This window comes from Zingiber officinale, chromosome 10B (genome assembly GCF_018446385.1).
Source record: "Zingiber officinale cultivar Zhangliang chromosome 10B, Zo_v1.1, whole genome shotgun sequence".
Lineage (NCBI taxonomy): Eukaryota > Viridiplantae > Streptophyta > Magnoliopsida > Zingiberales > Zingiberaceae > Zingiber > Zingiber officinale.
In genome coordinates, this window is record NC_056005.1 from 6998465 (window position 1) to 7009333 (window position 10869).

The following is a 10869-nucleotide window of genomic DNA, read 5'->3' on the forward strand; positions in this document are numbered from 1 at the left end:
GACAGTGCAAGCTACAGAGGCGCCTTCAACACTTCATTGAAGGCGTCTCCAGCTAGCTTTCCAGCTTCTTTTGACTTCTTTTTGGCTTCCGATGCTCCGATAGCTTGGGTGATTGTGGCCAATCGGAATAGAGCTCACCCAAACCCAATTCTCGGCCTTTTCCTCAAGTAGGCTTCCGTCTCGGCTTCTCGTCCCTTGAACGCAGCGCACATTCTTCTCGTCCACCGGTGTACTCTTCCACAGCTTTCTCGTCATTCGGACGCACCGAGCCCATCGGCTCCCTTCCCGTGTCGTCCTTCTTGCTAGCTGCGTCTTCTGCTCGACTTCCTGCACTCCTAAGTTCCTGCACACTTAGACACATGGATGAGATAACTAGCAGGACCTAACCTAACTTGGTTGATCGCATCAAAACACTCACGAGGTCCAACAATCTCCCCTTTTTTGATGTGCATCAACCCAAGTTCAAGTTAGGGTAAAAATAAACAAATAATAATTTTAAGAAAAATTACTAAACTAACAGTTTAAGCAAAATTCTCAACATAAATTAGATAAAATTTTAAAAAAAATTTAATTTTCTTAACTCCCCCTAAACTTGTACCTAACTCTCCCCCTTTGATCACAACAAAAAGAATGGGGTAAAAATAATTTAAGGGTTAAATAAAAATTTCTAAGTAAAATTTTTTTTTCAAAAAGATTTGTCTAAGTCAAAATTTTATGCAAGAAATATTTCCTAGAAAATGTTTTAAACAACTTTTCGAAGCATTATATAATTCTAATTTTAATGCTTTACCAAAAAGTTAATTAAACATTTTATTTCGATAGTTTGGTTTCTAGGTCGTGGCGAGGCACTAGGCCTTCTTGGTTATTGGCGCAACAACCACTTCCTTAGACAAAACCTCATAAAGAAATTGTAATGTTTAATTTTCTCGCTGAAAGTGTTACCCTTTTTAATCGAGCACAGATCCTAGAATCCAGTAAAGGTTTCTACCTACTAGATTAATAAAAAATTTAGGGGGTATATAACTGTTGGGAACTTTTCTAAGATGCCCCTGATTTTTTCTAATATACCAATTTGATTTCCCGTAAATTCTAGGTTTTGATTTTGGGAATTTATTTAAACATGTATTATTATTTTTCAAATTTTCAAATTTTCAAATTCGATTTTCAATTTTTCATTTTCTAATTTTAAATTGTCAAATAATTCTAATGAGCATGAATTTTCTAGTTTCTTTTTCAATTCTGCATTTTCTTTTTCTAATTTTGCTAGATCTTTTGTAAACACTTTGATAAATTGAAAAGATTGAGTAGGGGTGAGATCACGTACTTTACTTACCTCACTTGGTGATGCTCCCCCTTCATCGTAGCTTTCCTCTTCTGATTCTCCCCCTTGATCTATGCTCATCTCTGAGTCTAAGTCATAATCTTCAAAGAGATGGTTGGCCATCAATGCCACTCCTGAGAAGCCTTCGATTTCTAACTCGGAGGTTGAAGAATCGTCCCATGTAGTCTTCAAACTCTTGCGTTTAGAGGGCATCGATCTTGGAGACTTTTCCTTGTCATTTTTCTTTAATTTGGGTCAGTCATCCTTAATGTGCCCTTCCTCGTTATAGTTGTAGCATCGGACCATCCTTTTGCGTTGATTCTTCCTTGACTGCAATCAAAATTTATTAGTTTTAAGAAATTTATTGAAACGTCTTACCAGTAGCGCCGCTTCGGTTTCATCGATCGACGCTTCGGAGTCGGGGTCGTCCTTTTCGGCTTGTAGGACAATGTTGAGGTTCGACTTCTCGACTTGTTTAGGCTCTGCAAATCGAGACTCGTGAAGTTCGAAAGTAGAAAATAAACTTTATAAACTACTTTCATCAAAGTCCGTAGAGATGTAGTATGCATCTACTAAGGACGCCCACTCCAGAGTTCTAGGGAAGGCGTTGAGAGCATACCGGATAGAGTCTCGGTTCGTTACCGATTCATCGAGATTTGTCAGTTGCGTTGTCAGCTCCTTGATTCTCGCTTGAAGTTGCACTACCTTCTCACCATTGTTCATCCAGAGGTTCGTTATCTGAGTCCGAAGGATGTCCCACCTTGCCAATTTTGCTTCTGAGATATCTTCGTGAAGCTCGAGGAATTTTTCCCAGAGGTCTTTGGCGGAGTCGTAGTTTCCGATCCGACTTACCTCCTAGGGCGGCAGAACGCTGAGCAGGTGGAATTCTGCCTTTCCGTTGGCCACAAAATCTACTTGCTCCTTCTTCGTCCAATTGTATTCTTCCTTGTCTTTAGGTGCTGCGAAATCATATTTCATAATAAGAAGAATATCAAACTCTGTTTTGAAAAATACCTCCATTTTGCGTTTCCACGTAGCGAAGTTTTCGTCGAACTTCGAGGGATGAATGTTCTCGCCGGCCATCGTCTTGATCTTTGTGCTTCAATCGGTGGTTAGTCCTTTTGGTGCAGCGGGGCCGACAAGAAGGGGGTGAATTGCCTGTAAAATAAAAGTATACCCTCCTCGATTCTTTCAACTCAAACAGTGCAATAGTAATAAAGTAACCTAACAAAAATAAAGAAAAAGACTCAGTAATTTACTTGGTTACAACCAAAAAGGTTGTTAATCCAAAGCAGTAGAAAAAGATCTAAAAGATCCCCTTCTCTGAAGGCGGAGAAGCCTTTTACACACTAGAAGTTTAGAACTATTGCTAAAAATGAATATAAAGTTGATTCCTTGATTGATATACATTTCCTAGCTTCAGAGACCTTTATATAGCTCATGGAAAGTCTATCTCGAGGGTCCAAGGCGCCTCCAATAGGGGTTCAAGGCGCCTCCAATAATTTGATCGGATAAAACTTTATCCGAATCCAAATGGCAACTTTGGCTGGGTCTGAGGCGCCTCAAATAGCCTTGGAGGTGCCTCGGACTGGTCTGAGGTGCCTCTAAGCTGTCTGAGGCGCCTCCAAGCTGTCTGAGGTACCTCAAACAGTGCAGGCTGCAGAGGCGCCTTCAGCACTTAATTGAAGACGCCTCCAGCTAGCTTTCTAGCTCCTTTTGACTTCCTTTTGGCTTTTGATAGCATGGATGATTGCGGTCAACCGAAATAAGGCTCACCCGAATCCAATTTTTTTCCTCGAGCAGGCTTCCATCCGGGCTTCTCGTCCCTCGAACGTCGTACACATTCTTCTCGTCCACCGGTGTACTCTTCCGCAACTTTCTCATCCTTTGGACGCACCGAGCCCGTCAGCTCCCTTCTCGTGTCGTCCTTCTCGCTAGCTGCGTCTTCTACTTGACTTCCTGCGCACCTAAGTTCCTGCACACTTAGACCCAAGGAATAGATAACTAACAGGACCTAACCTAACTTGGTTGATCACATCAAAACACTCACGGGGTCCAACACAGGTCGCATAGCCAGGCCGGGTACTTTCAGTAAAATAACTCTCGGTCGGCCTTTAGCGATCCAAACGCGAAAGATAGGGCCCTCACCACAGTTCGCCCCCCTCATCAAGACTCGAGCCATGTGGCACACTCGAACGGTCATCCCGATCTGTCTGTAGCTAAACCCGGGCGAGACAGAAAGCACTAGGCGATAATAATGTCAGGGAATCATAATCTCCTGTCAGGGAATACCTGCCATACATCAGGGAATATTCCAATGGTTTGTTATCATCTGCGAATTGAACCTTCCTTCCACCAATAGGAAGCCACCGTACACTTTCTCTCACCCTGCAGGCTCTGACACTCGACATTCTCTGACAACATGCAGACTCTAAAGTCTAAAGGTATGCAGCATCATATAAAAATGAAGATCCTCTCCCTTAGCCAGGTACGCGCACATTCACACTCGTCTTCTACAGTACTTTTTCTTTCGTACACTGTTCTTCTGGGAAAAAAGTACCTGACTTGAGCGTCGGAGGGTCTGCGCTGGGAACTTTTTCCTTGGTTTATGGTCTCTAATGTTCCATGTGCTCGTTTGAGTATGCGCAGAGCCTAAGTACCGCTGGTTTTGTCACCACTGTCCTTCAGTTCCACATGAGGATCCATTTTCCAGTGCACATACGCTAGATGTGTTCAAGTCACTTCTCCCTCAACATCGACATCATCTCAGCCGGCTTTCGTCTGACTCAGATTCCGGACATGATCATATAATTTATTTTTTTTAATGATAAATTAATTGGTAAAATTTTCCAAGAATGGGAATATATGATGCTATGAAATTATGCAAGGCTGATATCGCTACTGTTTGCTTGGTCTTGCGGCATCAATGGGTGCTTTCTTTCTTGCTGCTGGAACAAAAGGAAAGAGATTCTGCATGCCAAATGCTAAAGTCACGATCCATTAGCCAATGGGAAGTGCTGGAGGCCAAGTAAATTATTATCCCTCGCATTTGGGTTGTTTTGTTTTATGAAAATGGCTGACTTGAAAAGTAAATTTCTGCAATATGTTAATTAATCTTTCTTCATAAGCTCATTAAACTATTAATCTATAAAAGTCAAGTATGCAACTATTTATCTGTGTTCGTTATTCTGTCACACATTAAATGAAGTTTATTCTTTTCAAAATCCTATATATTTCCTTGTTATTTCTTATGCAGGCAACATGAGATGGCACTGCAGATTATAGAGATGATGCACCATAAGATAAAGATGGTGAAGATTCTATCTAGAATAACAGGGAAACCTGAACATCAGGTGAGCAACTGGGTTGAAAATTTTGATCTGGTTTAGCTATTTTCAGCTTGAAGTTGACACTGCTCGTGGAAGCCAAAGAATATGGATTGGTGGACATCGTTATAGATGATGGGAAACCAGGCCTAGTTGCACCCATTGGAGATTCTGCGTTACCTCCGAGAACCCTCATCTGGGACTCGTGGACAGACGAAGAGATGAAGAAAAGTAAGCAAAATCTACCTTCAGAGGAGAAGCTTTTGCAAAATGGAAATAAAATTGGCGGCAGAAATGATGAAGTAGGTAAAGAACAACCAAAGGAGAAACCAACAACTGTATGAACCAATCGAAGGTGCTTAGATCCAATTTGATCAATTTCCGACCGAAGAAACATTGAAGATTGCCGAAGTTACAGACTGAGTTGATAGGAGAGGCAGCAACAATACAAAAAATTGGCTTGATGTCCAGATGCTAGTTAGTAGATTGCTGCAACATGGTTCTACTTCTACTGCTCTTTTAAGGGTCAGTAATAAACCAGAATCAAACTCCAATAGAACAAGAACTAGAGATGCTTTGGATGTTGATATGGTGCATAATGGTAGAGCTTGGTCGTCATGAGTCAAGGAGATGTGACAGTCAAAAATCAAGAAGACGTGACAGTCAGAAGTCAAAAGAACGTGACAGTCAACAGTCAAGAGGGCATACCAATCAGCAGCTAGGGAAAGAAAGGGTAGGACTACGAGGTGTCATCAGACGTATAATGCTAGGTCGGGTGCTTACAAATCGGGATTCCAGATCTGAATCATGGTCGTAATCAGGGTGATGCCTGACCTGGATCTGACTGGCCGGTTTTCATGGCTCGGTTATATTCAGGTTTGGTTCTCTCAGTAGGTCAACTCGCGATCATCCCGAGCTACCCTAGTCATACCCGGACGGGGCAGAAGGCGCTACAAGACAACAAGGTCAGGGAATCGTAACCATCTGTCAGAGAATAACTGTTATATGTCAGGGGAATATTCCAAGGATCTGCGGTCATCTGCGAATGAAACCTTCTTCCAGTCTACAAAAGGATGTCACACGTCCTCCATCACCAAATAGGTCCTGACACCTGACATTCCCTAACATCGGTCAGTCTCCAGAGGTACGCACGGTTATATAAAAAGGGAGGTTCTCTCCCTTGAGCAGGTACACACATATTTCTATTTTCATCCTCTACTATTCTTTTTTTCCTTCGTGCACCTTTTCTTCTGGGTAAAAAGGACCTGACTTGAGCGTCGGAGGGCCTACTCCGGGGACTTTTCCCCTAGTTTTCGGCCTCTAACGTTTCGTATGCTTGTCTGAGTACACGTACCTCCTGCTTAGTGGTCCCCATCCGTCAACGCCACAAGGAGGTCCGTTCTCGGGGGCACATACGATAAGGGTGTCACAGTCGCCTCTCCGTCAACACCAGCGATAGCTCATACTACCTTCGTTTGACTTAGATTTCGGATAACATCAATTTGACACCGTTTGTGGGAACTTCCTTCACCTGTTCTAGAGCGTGAAGATGGAGAAAACCAGGAGAATCAATGTGACCATGACGACAGGGGACTACAAACTGTTCAAGGAGGCTAAGAGGTGGGCGACTTCCAAAAAATAGACCATTGCTTTGCGACCATACAAGATGCCTGCAATTTCCAAGGACCCTACTCACGTCTCGGATAGAGGATCTAAGAGGAAATAGCCCGAGGATTTCCCTCCAGCCTTCTATCGGGAGCCTAACCCGGACTATTACCACAAGGGCCCAGATTGTTACAATAAGAAAGAGCAACCGCAGGCCTCCATGGCGGAAAGCTCCCCGCTCAAGGACTCAAAGAAAGGGAAAGACATAGTCCTCAAGGAGGAGCCCCGGGGGGAGCCTGAGGAGCAAGTGCCCTTCTCTTCAAGGGTACTCGAGGAGAAGCTACCTAAGGGGTACAAGTCCCCAGCTATTGGAGAGTATGACGGTAGCAAGTATCCGGAGGATCATCTCTGGAAGTTTCGAAACACTGCACTGTTGCACCAATACAGCAACACTATCAAGTGCCGAGTGTTCTTGAATACTTTGTCCGGCTCAGCACAAAAATAGTTCGATGGATTGTCGAATGGATGCATCACCTGCTTCCATGACTTCAAGACTGTTTTCCTGCGCCATTTCGCTAGCAGCAGGAAATACCAGAAGACAGACCACTGTCTCTTCGCCCTCAAGCAAGGGTCTGTCAAGCCCTTGAGAAGTTATATCAAACACTTCAACCAAGTAGCCCAGGACACCCCATCTACTTGTTAGGATGTATACTAAAAGTCTAACTTTTGGTATAAATATTTATTTAGAAATAAGAATCACATTGGTCAAAAGTCTACATTTATGATAAATGTAGTTGTTCAATTAATTTATATTGTAGATAACATGGTGTGTGGTGTGTTGGTGCGGGAAGCATCCGACGATCGAACCTTAGTTTTGATAATGGCAAAGGATTCAAAGTTAAGTTAGTGTGTGATCTAACATGGTTGAATGAGTGTTTCAGGAAAGTCCTAGTTGCGGTTAGGCAGGGGAAAAATCCTAAGGGGTGGTAACCTTAGGTCCTAGGGGGCGGTAACCCTAGGTAGAGGAAAACCCTAAGGGGCGGTAACCTTAGGTCCTAGGGGGCGGTAACCCTAGGTGGAGAAAAACCCTAAGGGCCGGTAACCTTAGGTCCTAGGGGGCGGTAACCCTAGGTGGAGAAAAACCCTAAGGGGCGGTAACCTTAGGTCCTAGGGGGTGGTAACCCTAAGCGAAAAGTCCAGTCGGTCTGGAGGACCGGACTGGCATCAGGTAAATCTCCTGAGTGGAGTAGGTGAGAACGCGTTCCCCGTAGAGGGAACAGTAGGCGTCGAGTCGACCTAGAGTTTCCGGTTGGAAATCCGAAGTCAGACTCGGACGGTCCGAAGATGTCAGCTCTTTTTCACTTATGAATTATCAGATTATAACATTGTCTTGCAGGGTACGAAATTGCTCGGACTAACCTTGTTTTACAGGAGAAGCGGCTCCTGGAAAAAGGTGGTCCGGGCGCCCGGAATGGATCCGGGCGCCCGGAGGTCCGGGCGCCCGGAGGTCCGGGCGCCCAGAATAGGTCCGGGCACCCGGGACCAAATTTTATCCCCTGCACGACTTCACTGTTAGGATCCTTCGTACGGAGGCTAGAGAGGGGGGGTGTGAATAGCCGACCCCAAATCGTCGTTTCTTTCTACAAAACGTGTTAGTGCAGCTGAAAATAAACACAGAAACGAAAGGGAAAGAGGACAAACCTCAAACAAACCGATGTAACGAGGTTCGGAGATAAACTCCTACTCCTCGACGTGTCCGTAAGGTGGACGAAGCCTATCAATCCGTCGGTGGATGAGTCCCCGGAGAACCGGCTAATAGATGCTCCTTGTGGGTGGAGAAACCTCGCCACAATACTTGTAACAACAAGAAAGGAGTACAAGGAAAGCAAGAAGCAAATACAAACAATAATATGAATGCAACACTCGCTTGCCTTCTCTGTCGACCGGAGGCGATGAAGCAGCAACTTCACAACCCAACTGCAGCAGCTGATCGACGACTAGAAGCTCACGCGAAGCTTCGGAAGTGAGCTCAACAAAGCTCAGAACCTCAGAGCACAGGAGCAGAAGCTTCAATCCAAGGAAGAAGAAGAAGAGCCAATGTAGAAGCTCTCAGCCTCCTTTTATACCTGCGGAGAAAGAAGCACAGAAGAAATCTAGCCGTTGCATCTGCAGACCGATCAGTGGTTCTGGCACGATCAGCAGTTACTGGTCGACTTCTGATCGGTCCGGGGACCGATCAGGAGCTTCCCTGATCGGTCTCCGCGACCGATCAGGCCTCTCCCTGACCGATCGGACGTTCCCTGATCAGACCGATCAGTTATCACACAGTATGCTACTGATGTGTTACTGATCGGTCACCAGACCGATCAGAATATTCGCGGTATCACTGGATCGATCACCAGATCGATCCAGCTCATGGTTTTCGCCCAAACCAAGTCCAAACCAACATCCGGTCAATCTTGACCTGTTGGTACATTGCGCCTAGCATCCAGTCACTCCCTTGACCTGCTAGGACTCCCCGCTAAGTGTCAGGTCAATCCCTTTGACCCACTTAGACTTTTCTCTCCGTGCCAAGTATCCGGTCAATCCTATGACCTACTTGGACTTCCCATCACCAGATGTCCGATCACCCTTGATCCATCTGGATTTTCCCTTGCCCGGCTTCACTCACCAGGACTTTCACCTAGCTTCACTCACTAGGGTTTTCACCTGGCTTCACTCACCAGGATTTCCAATCTGCCTGGCTTCACTCACCAGGATTTCCCAACTGCCTGGCTTCACTCACCAGGACTTTTCCAACTGCCTGGCTTCACTCACCAGGACTTTCTAACTGCCTGGCTTCACTCACCAGGACTTTCCCGTCTGCCTGGCTTCACTCACCAGGACTTTTCCACATCCGGTCCAGAGAACGAGCTACCGAGCCCTCTCTGACCACAGTTCGGAGAACGAGCTACCGAGCCCTCTCCGACTTCCATCCGGTCCAGAGAACGAGCTCCCGAGCCCTCTCTGACCATAGTCCGGAGAACGAGCTACCGAGCCCTCTCCGACTTCCCATGTGCCAAGCTTCCATACTTGGACTTTTCCCGTGCCAAGCTCCCTGCTTGGACTTTTCCCATGCCAAACTCCCTGCTTGGACTTTTCCCGTGCCAAGCTCCCTGCTTGGACTTTTCCGAGTCAGGTCAACTCACCTCGGGTCAACCAGGTCAACCTTGACCACAGGTTGCACCCACAATCTCCAAAGCTTGTATCCTTGTCAAACATCAAGATACAACCATTGTCAAACATAACTCGTCAAACATCAAAACACAACTTGAGTCCAGTCAACTCAAGTCTAGTCAACCAGGTCAACCTTGACCTAAGGTTGCACCAACATTCACCACGTGGAGCAACCTAGTTGGCTGGCCACGTCACACTCCAGGCGCCCGGAAAGGTCCCAGGCGCCCGGAACCTCATATAAAAAGAGGGTTGAGGTGCAGCTTCAAAGACAACAGATTCTAAACTTTCTTCTGTGAAGTGCTGCCAACGAGACGACCTTGAAGTGCTACTACTCGACGTCGACAACCCGAAGCTCAGACTCTTCGATCTTTTGTTGACGATATTAGTTTACTTATTGCATTAATTGTAATTCAAATTGTAATCTTTCCGATATTATAGTTGTTGCCCATCGAAAGCGGTCAAGGACCGCGGGCCTTCGAGTAGGAGTCACCATAGGCTCCGAACGAAGTAAAACATCTGCGTCTGTTGTGTTTGCTTTTACTTTCCCCTGCGTAACTCTTTTACGATTTCTGAAAAACGTTAAAATAGCCACGAGCGCTATTCACCCCCCCTCTAGCGCTTTCGATCCATCAATTGGTATCAGAGCGGGGTCATTTTGAATCGGTGCAACCACCATTCAAAATATTTTTTCGTGGTATTTTTTTTATTTTAGGAGTCGATTAGAATTTAGCCTCATAGCTATATTCTAATTCTTTTTCCCTCGAATCGGTTTTTCTCGGAATTGGTGCAACACCACCCGAGTTCGTGATCCTTTTTTTTTCCTACCGCACTACTAAGCCAGGACCAAGTCCTGGGACATTCCTTTTTGGTTATTTTTCGCTTTAGGTAAAACTGAAATGGCCCTTCAAGAAGGCTACAGTACTGCCCGCCCTCCGCTATTCACCGGAGATGACTTCGGATATTGGAAAGGTCGGATAGAGGCATATCTCCAGACTCACTTTGAAGTCTGGATGATTGTCAAAACCGGATTCGAACTACCATCTGACAGCGCCGGCAAACCACTACCGTACGAGGACTGGGATGCATCTTTGATCAAGAAAGTGGAAGCTAATGCCAAAGCAACCTGCACCCTCCAGTGTGGCCTATCAAAAGAAGAACTCAACCGCGTCGGCCCCTTCAACAGTGCCAAAGAGTTGTGGGAGAAACTAATTGAACTTCACGAAGGGACATCTGACACCAAAGTAAGTAAAAGAGACCTAATTTTTAATAAATTATTTAACATCAAATTGCAGGAAGGTGAAACAGCTGCCCAACTCCATGCCCGGATTCAAGACCTGCTCAATGGGCTTCATGCAATTGGACAGAAGGTAGACAACCGGGACATCATAAGGTATTCTCTAA

General features: G+C 45.3%; 1 pseudogene; it reads left to right on the plus strand.

The window, feature by feature from the left end:
* Positions 1-4176: 4176 nt before the first annotated feature.
* LOC122028877 lies at positions 4177-4991 on the plus strand (annotated as a pseudogene).
* The last annotated feature ends 5878 nt before the right edge of the window (positions 4992-10869 follow it).